The sequence below is a fragment of the Cyrtonyx montezumae genome, unplaced genomic scaffold (assembly GCF_038088225.1).
Source record: "Cyrtonyx montezumae isolate F1298 unplaced genomic scaffold, pur_monq_1.0 scaffold_12, whole genome shotgun sequence".
NCBI lineage: Eukaryota > Metazoa > Chordata > Aves > Galliformes > Odontophoridae > Cyrtonyx > Cyrtonyx montezumae.
The window spans coordinates 21,515,189-21,533,630 of record NW_027071848.1 but is presented as its reverse complement, the minus strand read 5'-3'; the positions used below and the strand labels follow the sequence as shown (position 1 = coordinate 21,533,630).

General features: G+C 39.6%; 1 protein-coding gene across 1 annotated transcript in view; it reads left to right on the top strand.

Moving 5' to 3' along the window:
- Positions 1-1,921: 1,921 nt before the first annotated feature.
- The window catches only part of TRPC4 (transient receptor potential cation channel subfamily C member 4), a 145,635-nt gene continuing 129,114 nt past the window's right edge, over positions 1,922-18,442 (top strand). The window contains exon 1 of the mRNA XM_065730255.1: positions 1,922-2,291. The gene's annotated coding sequence lies outside the window, so the exon portion shown is untranslated. The remainder of the gene's footprint in view (positions 2,292-18,442) is intronic.

Below are 18,442 nucleotides of genomic sequence, written 5' to 3'. Positions count from 1 at the left end.
CCTCTATCTACCTAATTCTCTCACTCCATTTTTGTGTGTATATGGGAGGTATGTGTGTGCATATAGGTAGGTTGTTCCAAAAGTAATTTCTTCATTTCCATGGAAATTACAACAGATACAAAGAGCACAATAACACTATCTGGTAAACTCTCAGCTACAAAACGTTGGTTTTCAACACAGTCACCATTATGAACTTTCCATCTCACCAGAACTGAACAAGAAACTGCATGCTGTGCTCATAAAAATCAGTACCAGCATGGAGAGACCCACCATTTTCCAGGTGCTGACACTGTCATTGCTGGGAAAATGGTGTCTGTGCAGTTCAACTTTCACTGCAGTTACATCCACTGTTTGGCCTTCATGAACATTCAAGTGAGCATCAGTTAAAGTCAATGGGTACCATTTTTTTCACATGGAGGAATTTAATCCCACACCTTTTGCTTCAGACACACATCTGTATCAGATACCATTCTGTAAGACTGCCCCTCTGCTGCCATCTGTCACACTGAAACAAAATATAATGGGACATTGCTGGGAAGGTTCAACCTCTACTTCCACATCACTAGCGTTCGCCTCTGATGTCATGGGCTGACATAAGAACAAAGGAGGCATTACCTTTGGAACAAATCCTTTACCTATGTATGCTGACATTCATGCGTGTGTACTGAACGAGTGATCATTTTGCAGTGTGGCTGCCTTTGGCATTTGGTCTGTACACAAGCCAGCAGGAGCTGATCTCAGGAGTGCAATTATCATCTTGGTGGCTGAGATGGGTAAAACCCCATTACCTGTGCTGTACTGCTCACAGCACCGTGATGCTTTTTGAGCAGATCCCTTAAGGTTTGTGTTCTGCTAAGATCTTAACAGCAGCTCATTAGGGGCACGCCTGAAATCTGTACTGAAGCAGAGCACACAGTGATGCAGGAGCTGCAACCGTGAAAATCCCAGAGCAGAATGAACTTGGCGTTTCCACTGCTCAGCCCCTGCTGCACTTAATGCTTTTTCTGTGCTGCCCATGGAGGTCTGGGGCTGTATGCTGCCATCGAACTGCACCTGGCAGCTCTTTCACATTTACTGTAATGGCATAACCACACTTGTGCTCTGCACAAAGCAGCATTTCACGCTCCAGTGCTCTCAAGTCTCCGACACAGATACAGGCAAAGCTCATCACGAGGGGTACTCGTGCGTTTTGCATTTCGTACACCCCTTCTCCTTGGACAGCCTCGCCCCTTCTCATCTTTCTGCTCCCCTCTTCCTTCCCTCAACCCCCGTTGCACAGCGGTGGCGATCGTTCACCGGGTGCACGCTTAGCGCGGGGCTGCTGGGGTGGCCGGGGACAGTTCCCGGCGGGTCGCTGCGGGCACTGCCGGAGTCGGGACCCTGCTTTCTCTGTATGCGACAGATGAGTGCCTTGCTCTGCATCAGCGGCGGGTCCAGGACTCAAAAAGGGCTCAAATAAATAACAAATAATAAATAAATAAATAGTTTATTGTGTTGGGGTGGCTTTTCTTTGTCTCTTCGGGGCTTTCCCAGAGGCGTGGCAGCGAACTTTCTCCGGAGCTACTCTCCACTCCTCCGCGGTGGTTTTCGGCGTTCCGGCGGTCCTCACCCTCACCCCTCCATCGCGGGGTGGGCGTTGAGCCCTCTCTCCATCCCCGGGGCACGCGGAGGGGCCGCAGTGCGCGGTGCGCCCGCAGGGGGGCGCTGCAGTGCGGCGGCGAAGGGCGCGGGGAGCGCGGCGGGGGCGGCGGCGGCGGCGGCGGGAGGGGACGCGGAGGCAAAGCCGCCGCCAGGCACACGCGGGGAGAGCATCGCCGCGGGCGGCGTGATCCGGGGCGTTTGGTCCCTCCGTGGTGTTTTTGCCTTTGTCTCGGTGTTCTCCTCCTGCCTCGCAGCGCTGCGCTTCGGGGAGAAGCGCCGCGTCGGAAGGAGCTGTTACTTTGGACGGGCAGCATGAGGTTCTGTCAGGGAAGGAGGGGACGCCGCGCTGAGCTGCCGGGGAACGTTGTGCCTCGCATCTGTTGCTCCGGAGCCCGGCGGCAGTCGCGGTCCCCTGGGCTGAGGGTGATGGAGAGCCTCTAACTGGTGGGCTTGAGTTCGAGAGTCTGCGTCGGGGGACAGACATGGAGAAAATAAAGTAAAAATGAGGAAAAGTGGCTGAGAGGGAGCGAAACAAAACGAACACTTCTCAGAGGGATTTAACTTACATAAAGGGCGCTTCCCAGGGAAAATGTGACCCGCTGGAACTTCGGGAGGAAGATGCTGGCTGTCAACACACGCACCTAAACCAAGTAAGTTCCCCATAACTTTGTTGTATTTTCGTTCTGAATCTCTCGTTCCCTTCCTGACCCTCAACAACAAAAAGTCTCTGTGTCACTTCTGCGCCTTACACGGGCACGGGGCGACGTTGCGCACCTCATTGTTCCCAACCCGAGAATTAACATCTTTCTCCTTCCCGTGTCCGAAATAAACGTGTGATATTTTTCCCCTCGCCCCAGCAACCCCCGAAGTGTGACACCTGCGGGACAGCTGCGCCCGGGGATGGGACCGCGTGGGGGCACAGCGCTCCGCACCCACAGCCGCCCCACGGCCCCGTACCTCGAGGGGACGCGCTGCTCTCCGTTGGGAAGGTCAGGGTCCTGACGGAGAGCACCAGGAGGATGGGAAATGCGAGGCCGAGGAGTGTTGGAAGGGCGCTCAGAGCGGGTGGTGGGGTTCATCGGGTTGGCACGGGAAGGTGCTGCTGGCTCTCAGAGCATAGAGCAGAGGCTGCGGTCCTGCTGGGAAGAAGTGGTTGATGCTCAGGAGCCTTACGTGCCGACAGCAAATTGCACTCTGCGGAAGGGAAGAACTGTGAAACCTGCAGTCTTGTTAATTGAATATATTTCCTTGTTTCTACAGTGAAATGTCATTTCTGCACTTTTGTTTTACTGCACTCAGTTGAGTGGTTTCCTGTTAGCATGGCAACCAAAATTACATTTATTGTAGCATGACTCCGAAGTGAGATGGCTCTTCCAATTCCGACACACCTTTTAAGTGGAAGTAAATAAGACCACTTTCCTGTCTCTTCCTTTTTTTGCTTTTTCCTTTTTTTTTTCCTTTCCTTTTTTTTTTTTTTTTTTCGGGAGAAAGGGAGTCGCATTTCATGATCTCCAGAGGTCCCTTCCAAACCCTACAAGTCTGTGCTTCAGTAAAATAATGGTTGCACCTTTGTTTTTGTTTAAGAAAGAAAACACTTTTTCCAAGAATTCATGCATGGATGGATTTTCTGTAGCATGCAGCAAGCACAGAATGGAAAATAATTTTTGCACCACACACTACGTTAGATGCCAACCTTAAAGCATCTTTGAACACAATCTACTTGAAATTTTAAGTTTAATCATACTGCAGTGACATAGCATGTATCACTTCATGTTCCATTTTCTGAAGCTGAGACTCTGATAGCTTAGCAAGGTTATCTGTGGAAACATGTAGAATTTTGCATAGTTTTACTATACTGACATAAGCAAGAAATTTACGTACAGATAAGTGAGGTGCACTGGACTGCTTTACAACTTTAGTTTTGGAATAGCTAATGATGCACTTAGAGAGGACCTGAGAGTACACCAGCTCTCAGACAAGACTCAGGAAGAGTCCTTCAATATAAAAACAGGTGAAAGGCTCATGACAGTGTTTTGTTTTTCCTTTGGCATTACCCTCTATACTGAAAAACCTCACTTTGTTTGCAAAAGGATGGGGCTCTTTACTAGTTTTTACTCTTCTGTTGTTCAGACTTTGGAATACATGAGACTATATTTGGAAACAGCAAAACATAAACATGTCTGTTTTTAAATTTAACTTCAGTCACTTATTCTGACACTATATATAGTAGTCATTGCACTTAAAATAGCTTCAGAAAGAAATTCCATTTCTTCTTATCTTTCCTATTTAGAGACAAGTACTGCTAGTCAGTTTTAAGTCAGCTGAGGTCATTCCAGATCACATACAATTCTGCCTCTTTTTCAGTATTCCTGATGGAAATGTCAGGTCCTGAGCAACATGGCTCTGCTTTGGTTGAAGCAGGTTTGCATTTCTCCAGTGAGGACAGCTCGTCAAGTTCATATCAGAGGACTCATGTAGAGAAATCTATTAAGGGATCAGCTCTCAGCTCTGTCAATGTGTGTATATTGCCTTAGGTGACAAACAAAAGGGAGCATGACTGCTCACCTGAATACTAGAGACCTTTCTCCATGTCAGTAGTCTGTTTAATATGCCAGGCTTTTTTTTTTTTTTTTCAAGTGCGTGATTCATTGGAGTGAGGAGTTAAAATTGACAGGGAAAATCTTGTATAGCATCTCTGCCTGCTCTGCTACATTGTCGATTCTGGTAATCAGTGCTGAAAAGGACTGAATTCCTTCTGAAAATAAAGATTGAGTCAGCATGACTTGTCTTATGGAAAGACAATATAGAAGTGGGGAGAAATCAAGACTGTTATAACCTATTTCAAGAAAAAACAGGCAAAAATTTAGGAAGCACGGCTCTACTGAGACTTTCAATGGCTTTTTGAGTGTCAGATCAGGTTCATATTTCAGGTGTTCTAGGTTATAGTCTGGTGGATTTATTAAGCATAATGTTATTTCCTGAAAGCAGGTTGGAGGTAAAGCTTTTTTTATCACTCAGTTTTACATCACTGTGTTTTCTGTCACCAAACAAAACTCTGGGCACTATCTGCTCTAGAAGGGCTGCTTCCACTCTGGAAGGTAAAAGGCAAAGCCTTGCCCTTACTCCAAGCAGAGCATTATGCTAACACCAGGAACAGGGATGCCAGGATCCTCAGATCCATTGAGCTTCGTTGCTGGAAAATTATTTTAACTGGTTAAATACATATTAATTACTATAGTTTATAAAGTGAAAACAAAGAAAGCCTTTTTTTTTTCTTTTTTGTAACAGATATTTATGCAAATGTCACTCCTAGGTGCATTAGCTCTCTGTCAAACAGAATTTGAAAAACAGTTGGAATTAGAGGTAATTGCTTTGCACAGTAAAGTTGACAAAGGAATTAATGGATTTTAACGTGCTGCACAGGAAAAAGAAAGTAACACTTATTTTAAAATAAATCATTCTCATTTATTTCTTAGGGATGTATTTTCTTTCATGTTTTTTTCTCTTTTTTTTTTCTGTTTCTTCTTCTTCAGTTATACCTTATCAAACTTACGTATCAGTTTGAATTCATAAAATAACTCTTCCACTTCTCTCAACCATTTAATTCTAATTTAGGCAGTGACTGGAGCGAGACAAGAGCTGAGAAGAACTTTGAATTACAATTATCATTTTTTACAGCTAAACTATTTTTCAGCAACCATGGGCTGAGGGAGGACAGGAAAACTCCTTCGATTTGGGTGAATTTCATGTATAATCGGTATTTTGAACCAGTCAGATTTAACTGTTGACACCTAGAACAGCTTCTGCAATGGCTTGGTCATTGAGCCTGTGCTGGATATGCCATTTGAAAGGCTTCTCTCACATGTGCATCTCAGGGGAACCATTTGAGTATGATGATGATAATATTATCTGCTATATTATGTAATGGATAGAGAGAGGAACAGTAAATGAAGAAAGAGATTTTCCCCTGGGATTTTCTGAAGTATATATTTTGGGTTATTCCAGGGGTACTTTTCTTCATACCATGAAAAGCTTCTGAGAAGCAAGCAAACCTCCCCAAGAAAGCAGAGGCCCCCATCCCACCCATGGGTTGTCCATGAAGTAGGCAAGTCCTGTGATCTCAGCACATGCTTGATTTCCTTGAGTACTTTCCTTATACACAAGTTATTTTTTCCTTCCCTTCCCCTTCCCCTTCCCCTTCCCCTTCCCCTTCCCCTTCCCCTTCCCCTTCCCCTTCCCCTTCCCCTTCCCCTTCCCCTTCCCCTTCCCCTTCCCCTTCCCCTTCCCCTTCCCCTTCCCCTTCCCCTTCCCCTTCCCCTTCCCCTTCTCTTTCCCTCTTTCCCTCTTTCCCTCTTTATCTCTTTCCCTCTTTCCCTCTTTCCTTTCCCTTTTCTTTCTTTTTTAAGCAATTCCTTCTAACACCAGTTTTAAGAACTGGAAATACATCCTTCTTGCTGTCTGAGTTTATGTCTAAAATGACCATGGAAAAGCATCTGCCATGGGATCTTGGTCCTCTTGTCCTTTTGCCAGCTGGCCATTTGAGGTGGAATTCAGTTGGCCATACAGAAGTATATCCTGTCCTTTTAGTTGACTAAGATACATTCTGTGGCTGCAAACTGCCTTTTTCTCTAGGACAACAGTCTCTTATAGGCCATGTATCATACAGGAACTGGTGCCCAAACTGATATGGAATACCTCTGCTTTGGCTGTTGAATGGATTCTGTTGTCTCACTTTTCTTAACCTGGAGAATGAGAAACAGAAGTCAGGAGTGACCAATCTCCCTACTTCATCTTCTCCTTTGGAACAGAACAATCAACCTCCACAGTACCGTCTCTCTTTGGTCACTGTGTAGCAGGATCTGAGGCAAGGAGTCTGCCTAGATGTGTTTGTTGAGTTCCAGCTGAGCTGTGGTATTAGGGCATGAAGATTCCAATATTTAAACTAAAATGCAAGTTAAAAATACTTACACACACATACACGTGCTCTTGCACCAAACTTCTATGCTACTTTTGAAACAACTCGTATATAGCATGAACTTACACTGTCCTTTGGCTGTATGCTTCTGGAAGGTTTCCAGCTACCCCTTCTGCAACCCAGTTTACTTAGAGAAGGATTCTTCTAAACAGTGTCTTATGTTGACTGTCAGTACTTACCTAAAGCATTCGTCTCCTTTTGATTTGGATGTCTACCACAGAGAGGTAGCAGTGTCAGAGAGCCAGTGATGCTCTCTGTGATGGCAAGTACCAGGGGTGATTACTAACCCAGACCATAAAGCATGAGAGGAGCATCAACGCAATTCTGAGTCTACTCCATAATGTATAGCGGGAAGCTTGCCTGAGAGCCTGGACTCTCCTTACAAGAGGCAGGCATTCTGCCAGTAAGGACCTTCTTATGGTAGATTTTGCATTGCATCAACTGGGAATTCAATTTGCTTACTATAACCATCATTTAATCAAGATACCTACTTAAATCACAGGAAGTTAGCAGCCCTAGGAAAATCAATGCAGCCCTCTGTTCATTAGATTAATGGACAGGCTTTGCCTGTGGTCCTTGTGTGTAGCCATAAATCTGGAGAAGAATACTAGTGGATAATTTTTTGAAGATTAAGTCTTTAGTATTCCATAGCATACAGATTGTCTTCAGCAGACTAGCAGTGTGGTGTCAGAACTAAGTGTACTAGACAAAGAGGAAAGAGCACCAAATTTGTTCCCAAGGAAATTTTCATTGTTTTCTGATTTTAAACGTGAAGCTTACATGAAAGAAAAAAACAAAAACAAACAAACAAAAAACCCTTAATTTTAGTTTTTCCATTTTATAAAGCAGAACAGAAAAATTTACTTCCTGCATGTAGGAATAGTCGATGTAGGGATGTAGGAGAAGATACGAGGTCATATTGTGCCTGACGTAAGTTTTCCCCTGATAAATTTGCATTTAGCCATTTATGTCAAAAACATCTTTACTGACAAATCCTGAATAGTTCTAAAAAGGGATTTTTGCACAAAAGGTCAAATTCTTTTCACCTAGCTACCACAGATAAGATTGCTAGCTGTAAGCCAAGCACCTCATATACTGACTGGAGACACAGAGAAACTTCCAGTGGACAATCTAAACTATCTAATTCATACACCTGTAGAGTAGGAGGAATTGCTCTCTGCAGGTATTTATTGTTGCTGATGTTAGATTTCAGACATCTAAATGTAGATGAGATTAATTTTATCCTAGCGGTATTGAAAGAAAATAAAGTGCACATTCAGAGGTGCCAGAAAATAGGTACCTCTTTCTTCTGAAGCATCCCAAGGTGCTACTGACCTTCATGGTATGGACACAGAGATCATAGCAATAACTAGATGACTACACCGCACTAAATTATTTCAAATATCCTGTTGCCTGTTCCCAGAATTTTAAAGAATTTTTTTGGTTGGGTAGCTGAAATAAATCTTGGGGCTATGCCAAGGGAAACAGGAGTGTGAACTGGACCTTTTTAAAGGGAGAACACACAGTTCTGGATGCTCACTGCCTACCTCCTGTGAGTGCAATATGTCTCCCCTGGAGAACACATCCTGTTTCTGTGGAGCAAAGCAATTCAAGGACAGATTCTTCTTAAACACTCTCAACATAGCCATTTCTACAGTGTATCTTGGTGTACTGAATACATAATTACAATGAAAATTGTCGATGATTACATCATTGTTTGAATATGTTCATGAGGAAATCTTTGTTATTAGCAAAACACTTCAAAATAAATCCTCCTGCTATGTTTCAGCACTGTCTGCTGCATACACCCTGCTCATCTTCCACTAGAAAACAACTAAAATATCCCATTTGTGTTTTGAGTATACTGACATCTGATTTAGACTGGGAGAGATGTTTGCTCTTCCTTTTAGATGGTAATCACTTAAAGGGATTAGACCTGCAGTAAATCTTTTGAACTTGTTTATGCTGGAATGGTGAGTTTATTTTTCAAATTTATTTTGTCTTATAGTACATTTGTACATGCAAAACCCACCGCTACCACCTTCAAAAGCATACACTTTAACTTTCTAGTGGCTCTTACTATCCTGTAGATCCCTGGAGGTGTTCAAGAGAAGTGTAGATGTGGTTCTGAGAGACGTGGTTAGTGGGTGTGGTGGTGACGGGCTGGTGGTTGTACTAGATGATCATAGTGGTCTTTTCCAACCTTAATGATTCTGTGCTTCTATGAAAACCAAGCTGCCGACAGAATAGTTCTGTACTTTGCCTTATGACTCTTAGCTATAGAATTGCCTTTCAAGAGCCAATAACTACTTCTCTTTGAATTTATTTAGACACTTTAAGCACACTAGACTTTATAGCCTGTAGAAAGAACCTAGTAACTTTTTAAGGTGATTCATGTGACCTATCTTGAAGGAGATTAATTGTTCCGTGCAGGAGGTGCATTTCTTCCAGTTAGTAATAAAGGAGGATTAGGATGACAAACTAAACTTTTATGTCTGTTTTCTGAGTTCTTAGGATTGCAGATACTAACCTCATCTTTATTCTTAAAATATTCTTGATCAGAATACTTCCTAGTTACAACTAACGATTAGTAAGGCTTCATAATGACAATACAGAGAATATGCTGTACTCATTTTTTAAAACCAACCAGGAAGCTAACACACGACACCGAGGTCACTTGTTGAAAACTGACGGCATAGGTAAGTATAAATACTTAGCTAATACTTAGCTAAAACTACAAAACAGAAATCGACACATCAGTTTTCATTTCAAAGCAGTCACACGAATAAAAAAGACAATGAGGACTTCTGAGAGACATTAACAGATTCAAATAGGTCAGCTCATGCTCATATTCTCCATGATATTCCTATTGTCAGTAACACAATAGACACAGTTTAAGGCTTGATTTCTTTGTGGAAACATAGATGTTTGGTAAAACAATTATACTGGGGCAAAGCAACACTTTAGTCATTGTCCTCCACTATTTTCTTGACTAATTGACTCTTTATGGTTATTTTAACACTTTCCTTTAACATTTTTCCTAAAATCAAAGCCTGCAATAAAATTTACCTAAAGCAGTCAACAGCTCAAAATGACTAAGCTTTGTGGTCAGCACATAATGGATTTCATTTTGAAGAAATAAATGCCACCTATGTTTTGCAATTAAAGCTTTGGTTCAAGAAAGTATTTAAACATAAAGAAGTCTGTCTGCTGTGTGTTCTGCTGTTGGCAATGCTTCATAGGGTTCTTCTTGTTAAACATTCACTTCATTCCTTTCCTCAGTAGAAACATTTGCCTGAATCCAGATTTAAGGGATATAATTTGAAAGTTCCAGTGAATATTTTTTTATCTGATAACATAGAAAATATGCATACTACAGTAATTCATTATAATGAATCCAGGATTACATTTAACATGTAACATAATTGTATTGGAGATGTTGATAATATACATGGTGGCTTTTTTCTTTGGAAGCATTACTTTGGTTAACAGAGACACAGCTCACCATTTGTTACATTTTTTTCCATTATTTTATCAAAAACGTCTGAGAAAACTCCTATTATTTACTGCTTATATTGTACAAGTAGTTATGATTTAACAAGACTATTTCATAGCAGAAGATGTTGATGATGATAATGGTCAAAGTACTTTGTAATTCTAATGCTCTAATGTGAAATTTTGCAAAATACAAAATGAAATGCCTTCTTATTAATCATAGATGCATTGTCTCGGACAGAATATGTTGTTTCAAAAATTTGCCCCCTGGTTTCCATGAGAATTATAATGCTCTGGCAGCTTCTTGTTTCTTCTCAATAATTTAGAGGTTTATAAAAAATAAATTGGGTCTCATTCTCCATTCCAGTGCAGCTAATGCAATTACAAGTTGTTGAGAACCTACTCCAAAATCCTGTTGATGTTGGGCACTTCAGAAAAATATGTAGGCTTAAAACAGTCATCTGTTTGCCATCATTGTTACTATATGTGGCTGCTGCCCCCACAACTCGAGGAGAGTGCTCAACCATTCCCTCAAATCATTCTTTATCAAAATATTTATTTTCTTTTGCAGTTCACTTCATTGAATCTTTTCATGGAGGGAAGCAGTGATTCCTTTCTTCAAGCATACTGATGCGATTAATAAGGACTAAAATCTCACTCTGTCTGATTAAAAGAATGCTTGCAACTCTCTGTTCCTGGGAAATTAATTTTAAGAAGACAAATTAAACAATCCACACCTGCAATTTTTAAACCAAACTTCTTTTTTAATAATTTATAGTACATCCAGGTACCATTCTAAACAGTTTTTGATAGCATTATTAGAAAACTAATTGTCAGTTCACTATTATAGCACATCAAAGCAACAAATCTTGGAAGTCTCTCCTCTAAAAAAACCCTCTACTGTACTCTTAAATATTCAGTACATTTAAGCTGATTTTCATACTTTTATAAATGACATATTTCATTGAACATATGGAAGCACAATTTTATTTTAATGTTTTATCTATTTATGTCAACTGGCTGTTGCATTCTGTAGGAATCATCAAGATATTTGTTCAATTTCTCCAACTTTGCTTAATGTCTTGTGACATCTCAACAACTATGCTGAGTAATAGCTCAAAACACTGGTAGAATTAATTTCTAACATGAGGATTCCACTAGCATGTTGAATAGGGAATTCAAGCAGATATGTTTGTAGTTTGAATATATTGAAGAAAATGATTTACAAAGCAGTGGATACTCAGATTGTACTCTGTGCTCAAATATGCTTATAAATATTTGTGGTTTTGTATATGTGCATTATACACATGTTTCTATGTATAACAAATAACAGAAAAACAGATACGTAATTTTACATGTACATACACATTTATGGGCACTATGTACATTCCTTTTACTGGTACACATTAAAAGTTAATTTTTGCTCCTGTGAGAGAAAGAGAAGATCTATCCTGAAGTCAGGAATACAGACCATTGAAGCATCTCTTTATTTTGCATGTGCATACACAGAGAGTATGTGTATCTCCTTGGCCAAGAATATTTAACTCTCACTGCACTTGCTTATATGATTTAAATTATATTTAAGTCCAGTTCTTGGCCAGCTATAGCTTATTTGCCACTACAAGCAAATAGGGGCTGTAAATTTGAGTATTTTGGCAATATACCAGGATATGAAAAAATAACAGCCATCCAGAGGCACTTCCTTTCCTCTCAAGTTTAGAAAATCCCAGGAGACAAGAGGCTTCTTTAACAGCCAGCAACGTCTGGGCATGGAGCTGACAGCCCTGACACTGTGCTAACAGTTGAAGCTCCTACTAGGGAATGTTTTCCCAAAATCCAGTAACAAACATAGCTTAACTAGGATAGAGTCATTGTTTTTCATGTTATTATTCAGAAGGATTTGTTTCTGGTCTTTCATGTAGAAATAATAACTTATCCATTTAAAAACGCAGCAATCTATTAATCACACACATGTAAGCCAAAGAACAATGTTTTTTAACTGTTTGATCCTTAAATAAACTGCACAGGGAAGATCTCAGGGAAAGCTTTTGAAAGGAGGCAGGAGACCCTTGTGCTATGCAGCTTCAAAACTTCTTCAGAGAGCTGCTTCCGAGTTTGGAGACCACAGTGAGTGTAATAGTAAAGGAAAAGGTAGCTCACCTTTCAGGATCCTGATGTTTCACAGTGGCAGTGTCATGGCCTGTCCTTAAATGTTAGAACTGTAATGAGAACAGAGGATGAGGATTCATTTTCAGTGAAAAGGGAATTTTAGAGTGACTGTTGTGTATTATCTAAGTGTTAGTGCTAATTCCAAAACAAAATGGAGAAAATGCACGAATTTGTCTTGGGTTGCCATGTTATGCTAAACAGAACTGCTAGTTCAAGTGAAGTTAGCATCAGCTGTTCTGAATAACGTAGATAAAACACAGACTTGCTTTGCTCAGGACCATAAAGGACCTTTTCTTCATTGATTGTGTAGTAGATTTGCAGAGATATGTTTTCAGAGTGTGTTTTCACTGCTTGAATATTCTACCAACAATATGTGATTAATGTTTTTAATGACATACTCAATCTTTCGTCATTATATTTATTTTACTGTGACATACTGAACAAAAGATTTGAGCTCTGTCCTAGTGTTGGAACACAGTGAGGGCACAAGGATTCTTCTTTGAGCTGTTCAAATAAACCTTGATTGCCAGTGCAAAGAGACTGAATAGACTGTTTCAAGGGAAAATCATCTTCAAATATACTAGAGGCTGAAACACATGCTGGAAACCCCCTAGTGAATAAAAGATCACTCTCTAGAGTGCTGACAATGAATCTGTTCCTTATCAGAGGGCTACCATTGAAAAAGAGAATGACAATTATCATCCTAATCTCTTCTGTCTTTCTCTGTCGACTTTCTGGGTTTCATCACTTGTCAGAAACACAACTGGAGTAAAACAAACAAGTGAAAGCATCCCCGAGTGTCCTACAGTGCTAAAAACAAGGAGAAGCCATCACATTTTATTTATTTAAAAAAGAAAATTGGAAACCAGTTGCTACAGGATTACAGGTGTAAAATGGATTAGAGATGAGAATGGAAAAGAATAGTAATTAAGACCGATTTAAAAGAAGTGTTAACAGCTGTTCAATTCCAACAGATTAAGAGACTGTTTAAATAAAGCGCACAGAATAGGAGGAAACACACCAGGGAACAGACAATGACTGAAGTGATTTGGAAGAGGTTTTAAGAGTAGGAAAGTCATGGTTTGCTGAAGTAGAAGATTAAAAATTGAGTGGTAATGGTAGGGCCAGATCACAGTGAGCTGAAAAGCACTATCTCTATCATATAGTAAAGTAGGTGATAGTGAAATAGGTAGCAGTAATTTGAGAAATAGGTTTTTAGAATATGCAGTAACCAGAACTATTGAACTGTATTTGCAGTGTAGCAGTACTGTTGTTGTACTTAGTTGCGTGTGTGTCTTAATAGCTTTCTGACCTATAGCATCTGGCACATTTAAACAGAAATCCTAGATTCATTAATTAATTTATCATTTCCATAACCTCAGCCCTACAAAGACTTATTCCATAAGCTGTGTGTAATCACCTACCTGGCTAAGCCAAAGTTTGCTTTGCCACTGACTTCAGCTGTGATGTTACTTAAGCAACTAGGCTGTCTCACAGCCTGTCAAAGTTTAACTGCAGTAATGACTGAAAAATAATAGGAATTATAGGGTTAGTTGGCTTTTCAGTGTGTTGGCATTTGAGGACAGAACACTTAACCATATCTTTGAGATTTCACGTTAAAGTAATCAAGGAATACATCAGAATGTACTTAAAATGTCTGGGAAAGAAAAGGAAAACAAAATACTATTGTATTGCTTCTGCCTTATATAACCTTTATAGGCACGACACCATAAGTCAGCAAGGTAGTATCATGGTGTGGCAGTTTCACACTGATGGGCAGCTATGCTCCACGTGCTGCTCCCTCACTCCTACATGCTGCTCCCTCACTTCTCCTCCTCAGAAGACCAGGAGGAAAAAATTTCTCTCTCCCAGCTGCAGTTGCATTAGCAGTTTTACCCTTTCTTACTTCTCTCCCAGACATACATCCAGTGTTGCTCATGACTCAGCTTTGACAGTGGTTGTCCCATTATGGCTGGCTCTGATCTGACACAGAGCAGTACTGCAGCCCCCTGCTACCCAAAACTTGCCATACAAGCCCAATACATGTGCATATAATTGCTGAACTGTATAAGTCCTAGCAGCTTTTGAAAAGAAAATGAATGGCTTATTTGGGTGATAGAAAATTCTTAATTATATTTAATTCTCAAAATATTTTCTAGTTGTTGAATAAGAAGCAATAAAGACCTATACCAAAAGTTGTAAGAGATCTCTAAAAATGAATATGCTCTACTTGAACAGATAGGTAAAGCTGAGCAAATGAAACAATTCTTTTTTCACATAAACTTAATTCAAAGTGAAAGAATCCGATTTCAACTGTCAGCCATTCTTGATAATTTGTATCTTTTAAAGCGCTGGAAAAACGCTGATATTACCTTTTCTTGAAGGCAGTGTTGATTTGCCAGGCATCGAGTACATAAATCCCATTATTTGTGAAAAGTAAAGCATTGAACTAAAACTCTGTGGTGAAATAAAGCTTGAAAGATAATAACTGATTTCCTTCAATGAAAGAGATAACTTGAGTTGAAGGTAATGGAAGTTTTTCAACTAACTTTAGTGCACTTAAAACCTTATCACCTCCATCTAAGACCTTTTAAGCTTAGCAACTTGTGTTTGACAGTGGCAAAAAGACAGTAATTCTAGGCAGGAGTGTCATAAGAGAGGAAGTGTTTTCCATCATTTATTGTAGTACTCTCCCAGATTCCAACCACAGTTCAGGGTCTTACTTTGACAGATGTGGTTTCTATATGTTTTGTAATCATTCATGAACTCACCCAGTCTTCTGGGTAATGTGCGTACACTTTTAGCATTTCAGAATTCAGTGATGATCCTCAAATCACTGTGTGAAGATTCATCAGCTCTTGTTTTCCATAAAGCTGGCATCTCTTGCCTTCATTTGACTGCTCTTGGATCTCATACCTGAAAAAACTGTGAACAGTTGATCCATGTCTGTTCTCTTCTTGCTACTCATAGTTGCACGAACCTATATTATACAAGAACTGGTCTGAAAGTAATAATTCCTATTTTATTATGTTGTCCCACTGTATCAGAGGCAAACGTTTGTGGTATAGCAGTAGAGGTGTCTGACAAAATGGTGTCTGACATGGAAGTGCATATGAAGAAAAGGGGTGGAATTCCTCCGTGCAGAAAAAATGGCACCTGCTGACATTCACTAACACTTGCTGAACATTTATGGAGACAAACAATGGAAATGAGCATAGTGAGGCCATGGGTGCTGCATCTTAGCAGTGAGTGGTGCATTTCAGCAGTGGTGACAACAGCAGTGGTGAAGATTTTTACAAGCACAGCATGAAGTGTGTACTCTTGTACATCACTGGTGAAAAATGCAAAGCTAATGGTGGTGACTTGAAAAAGAGTGTTCTGCAGCAGAGAATCTTTATTAAGTCATGTTACTGTGTACTTTTCAGTTGTAGTTTCCATGGAAATAAATAGGAAACATTACTTTTGAAGAGACCTACGTATTTTCCGTCTGTCAGTCTTCATATACTGAAGACTTCTAACCTATTTTTTCCACTTTTGGAAGTTCTTCTCCACGTTTAATTATTCTGTTCTTCTTTCCCGAATGTTTTCCAGTACTACTCATGCATTTTTGAAATGGGGACACCAAAAATGCATGTTCAGTCATTTGTGTAACTCTGAAACTGAAGACACGCATGAATTTTCCAGTAGTGTGAGAGAAGCAAATACTATTTGACAGAAAATGGATATGTTAATTAGAGAAAATTCATCTTATCTTTTGGGAACCATGACTTGACAGATTTGAAAGTTTTTGCCTTGCCCCTTTTTAAAAAGCAAGAATAACAGTATATTTTTTTATTTTTTTACTGGAGTCAACTTGGCAGATGTAACTGAGACACATGGGAATGCAACTGGACATGACTCATATAAACTTAGACAAGAAAGGAAGATACATAAAATATCTGCTATTTTGCTTATGGAAGTTATTTGAATTGTGAGAACATAACCTTTTTTCTTCTATTTCTAATAAAGATCAAACAGCTTCATGAAACCTGAATCATTACCTTCTGGAAATGCTTGTTAATACTAGTAATCGTTCTTTTTAATTCCCATACATTTGTTAAAATTTTGCTTATTACTCACTGTAGCATATGCAACTAATGCAAACTGTGTAAGAATTTTCATTATTCGCTTGAGCTTTTGCTGTTTTTGTGTTCTAATGATTATCCACCCAGCTGCACTTATAATTTTGAGTTTTTTAAATACACATCTCAGTCAGACCTGTGAAACTGTAGAATTTATTAGAATGAGAATTTTCTGAGTCACTTAATACTGAAAATAAGAGCAGGGAGACTACCCACTGAGCAATTCAGAAACCAAAGTTCTTTTCTGTCTTTTGCAGTATAATTATATGTATCACAAAGTTACAGTCCTTCTTTTTCTGCAGAGTTGAAGTGTAATTTCAGTACTTGTGCTTCTTTCAAGATACCCAAGCAAAACAGAGCAAAATCAGAGACCCTTCAACAAAAAGTAAAGAGAACAGATATTCCTCATTTGTCTTTCTGGTTTGTCCACTGAGGGGAAAGAAGTCATCATTCAATCTCTTTTATTTCATGTCTACTCGAAAAATTTAGAATTGATATTACAGTACTGTTAAGATGCAGTTATAGTCATTCTCCCACTCGGTTGGAATTGACAGAAACATTACCCAGCCATGAACTAGAGCAATATTGGTTTTCACCAGGGCACCTGTCAAAGAATAGTGTCAATTCCATAACACTGGACAGTGTTGTCTATGTTATTATATGTTTACAGCCAAAACACAGGGAAAATTGAGTTAGCCAAAGTCCCATAGAATGCCTGTGCTTGAACCAATTTCAAATTGTGAGAAAAAACATTAACTTCGTAAATATTTCACTGTCTGCCTTCACTGTCCTGTCTTCTAATCCACTTTTAATTATTAGCAATACAATGCACACATATATGGCTTAGCATTAATATGATAATCAGAAATTATGTGAAGTCTGTAACACCAGTCATTCTTTTGTAAGCTAAAAAAATAAAATACCACGTTGGAGGATTCTTTTCTCAGAGGCTACATGGCAAAGCTTGTTCTGCTTTTGTTATTTTGATCCGGGGTTCAGTCATTTACTTGATTTCTGTGGATTCCAGCATCTTGATCTTACTGACACAGATCATTCTCATTGACAGTATTTCTTCATGCAAAGCTTGGAACATTACACATTTGCATTACTCTCTCAGAAAGAAAAAGGCTCAGCCTGCAATAACTCAGTCCAATTTTTGCTAAAAATTTTCACAGTGTTACAGAACACCACAGATAAGCTTCAATCATATTTGACTGAAGAAAAAAACACGATAAAAATGGAATAGTAACACGTATAGCGTTATTACTATATATGCACACATAGTTGTTCACCGTGCTGAGTTTCCAAAAGGCACGTGATCAAAAAAGTACACATAAGATGCTGGACACTCACATCAGCACATACAGAACATACTATCTCTACCAAAATTTATAAACCCAATATCTGCATAAGAACAAAATCACTAAAACTTATTTTACAACTACAACTAAACTGATACATTGATGTTAAAATAAAAGCATGTATATTTCCATTTTAAGGTCAATTGGAATGAAAATTACTTACACATTTTAGAAGTAATTATTAACAGAAATTATTATCTTGTATATGAGAATTAAGATAAGTTAGATATCTTGATACTCAGAAATGAATTGTAGAGAAGCAGAAGACGGAAGTCTTTTAAGCCAGCTTAGATAGACCTCTGTGCTCTGTCAGCATTGCTAGAAGCACAGCTAATGAAGGAACAAACCTCAAAGGTCAGACATTGGAAATACATTCCCAGGCAAGGCAGCTGGATCTTGCAGTTGCCAAGTGTGTTCTGTTTATACTTATCATAAATGTTAACTGTATGACTTAGAAGAGAAAAAGGAGGTAGAAGGCCGGGCAAAATAGGAGTCATAGCAATAGCAGAACACGGTAGTAAGTCATCCTTCCTGAAATGGAATCAGATGGACTGCTTGTGTTAAGGAAGATGAGGCTGTACTTCATTCTAATCATCAGGCATTTACAAGGTGTAGGTAGCTAATAACTCCTTCCTTGGGGGGAAAAAAGAAATTATCATACTTTACAAAGGGACATAAAA